The following is a 3075-nucleotide window of genomic DNA, read 5'->3' on the forward strand; positions in this document are numbered from 1 at the left end:
TCACTCCCTCACACACACACACACACACACACACACACACACACACACACTCCCTCTCTCACACACACACACACACACACACACACACACTCACACTCACACACTTCATTATTGTGTTTGCTTCTCTAGTAAATAAATCTTGATTTAAGGATGTATAGATATTTGTACTGGAAACCAAGACAAAGAACGGTATCTGCATACAGCATATATTGTGGCATACATTTAAAACACATTTCTTACTTTCATGAATCATTTCTTAATGTTAATCTACATGAGTAAATCTCAATCAGTTTTACTGTATGTGTTTCTCGAGATGCTGCAGGTATGAGGTGTGTTTCTGTTTACTGTAAAATGAAACTCTTGTGTGACACTCCTGTTCCTCTGAACATATTTGATTAATGCTGATAGACAGATTTTGTTTAGGAAACCGCTCAGTTCTGACACACAAACTGCAGACTGATTTTTGCTTTATAAGGACAAGAACGTACAGTTTAGGGTTTCATATCACACTGTAGTCTGAGTGCCTGATTTAAGGTACAGTAATGATTATTCCAGTGATTCCAGAGTAATGCTACAGTGACACTCGAGAGAAATTGCACAAGAGAAACCCTTCACACACCAACACTGATGAGTTTGTCTCATAACTGATCAAACCTGATTCTTACGTTCAGTGAATGTAAGAGTCTTTGGCTGATTTCCCAGATTTCTCAGTGCTGCAGGTCGCATGTCGCACTAACCAGCTGTTACAAGATGAAAAAGAAATAAATCATTAAATCAGATGAAGTAAATGAATTCAGTGCAATTAATTGCCTTTAAATTACATGAGATTAAATCTCTCATTGAGCACTGATGAATCAAAATTATTCATCGAAATTCCTCTTCAGAATTTACTCTCATTTAGTTACACCCATCCTGTTTCAGAAGTTTAGTTCATATACAAATACGAATACAAATCATAAAGTACAAATTCTGTAATCTGAAATAATTTCCAAACAGCACGAAGAACATTTCAAATTGTTATCATAAACTAATATATAACAATGTTAGCATAGATTATCTACAGGTGCATCTCAATAAATTAGAATGTCGTGGAAAAGTTCATTTATTTCATTAATTCAACTCAAATTGTGAAACTAACTTTGCAGGTGTTTTGAGTTGATTAGCTGACTGGCATGTCACCATATTCTAATTTGTTGAGATAGTGAATTGGTGGGTTTTTGTTAAATGTGAGCCAAAATCATCACAATTAAAAGAACCAAAGACTTAAACTACTTTAGTCTGTGTGCATTGCATTTATTTAATACACGAGTTTCACAATTTGAGTTGAATTACTGAAATAAATGAACTTTTCCAAGACATTCTAATTTATTGAGATGCACCTGTATACATATATATTACGCCTGATATTGTCTGCTATAGAATAAGGGGCTGAAGCCATGTGATTCACCTGGTCCCACCCTTTTTATTTACATGCTTCACATGCTGCTTACTGAGCTGAACTTGTATTGTTCTTGTATCTTGTATCTGACACTTTCCATTTAAGCCTCATGAGTCAGTTTTTACTTTTCCACTTCTGTCTCTATAGCGTAGCATGCTGATGCTGGGGTCAGCAGGGTGAAGTCAGTTCTACACAACAAGGCTAAAGTGAAGAAAGACAAACTTAAGGATGTGGTTGGCGAAGATCAATACACATATCCACAATCTTCTGGATGAGCGATTTGAGCCACGTCCCACTGAAGATATTCTACAGGATGCAGAAAGTCTTGTGGGAAAGGTACTTCAATATGATCTGAGTGCAAGAAACTGTGAGCACTTCGTTACGCTGTTGAGATATGGAAAGCCACAGTCCCAGCAGGTACAGCATGACCTCACATACAGAATTATACTGTACCCATAAATGTCTCAAATTTGACTACATTACAGACTATATAATGCCAAAAAATGTTTTCACACAGTGACTTAAAAAACGAATAATAAGATAGATAAAAAAAATTAATAAGACAGAGCCTTTGCGGTTGCTGGCCCTAGAACAGCCTTCCAGCCTATATCAGACCGGCACAGTCTTTAACTGATTTAAATCATCTCTTAAAACCTATTTCTTCTCTTTGGCTTTCTATTAATTGTAAGTTTAAGGTATGAATCTGTGGGTTGCCCTGTGTTCTATGTCTTTGTTTGTTCAGCACTTTGGCCAGGGGTGTTTGCTGTTTTTAAATGTGCTATATAAATAAAACAAACTTGAAACTTTCTGTTCATTCTTACAGGTGTAAGATGCAGTAAATGCTGGTACTGCTGTTCTCGCCATTCTTGCTGCTGCAGCAGTTGTCCTTGGAATACTTGCTGTTGCTACTTCAAGAGACAAAAAGAAGCAAGATAAATAAACATGGAAATGGGAAATGAAGAAATAAAAGTACAGAACAGAACAATTGTAGAGGCCGTTGATTATTCAAAGTCAGTTACATGTAAATAAATTGTTTAAATACACAATTAAACTTTAATGTAAGTATAGACACAAGCCCAAGCACCAATGACACATGTATCTTATGATGTGGTTTTTACAGAAAATTCCATCTTGAATCTTCACAAAAAATTTGGGTTTAATCATAATATGTGTGATGTGTGTGTGAACTCATATTCACCATTTAAATTCAGATGAATTGCATGTCACAGGGCAATTTCAAATAAATGTGAAAATATAATTTGCAGCTCAAAACTACGGTGACTGAGAGGGGACATGTTCAGTTCACATGTCGAGGCAGGAGTTTAATGCGTCAACAAACCTGCATAGCAACCTGGGGTTATCAGAGATGGATTTATTCATATATTATTTTGAATTAAGAAATTATTATATTAATTATAATAGAAATTATTACATTATTAAATTATTATATTAAGCCTAGTAGGCCTAGGCTACCGGACTGTATCGCGCGCAATGTGCATTCGAATAAATGTTATAATGAATAAATGTTACATAAAGTACATAAAATAAAATAGGCCTACAAGAGAACATTTGTTAGTCTGTTCTTGGCCTGGAAGATTTTATCCTCACTTCTGTAAGCATCCTCTTTGGCGTGACGA

Source organism: Sinocyclocheilus grahami, unplaced genomic scaffold (assembly GCF_001515645.1).
Source record: "Sinocyclocheilus grahami isolate Dianchi unplaced genomic scaffold, SAMN03320097.WGS_v1.1 scaffold4595.1, whole genome shotgun sequence".
Lineage (NCBI taxonomy): Eukaryota > Metazoa > Chordata > Actinopteri > Cypriniformes > Cyprinidae > Sinocyclocheilus > Sinocyclocheilus grahami.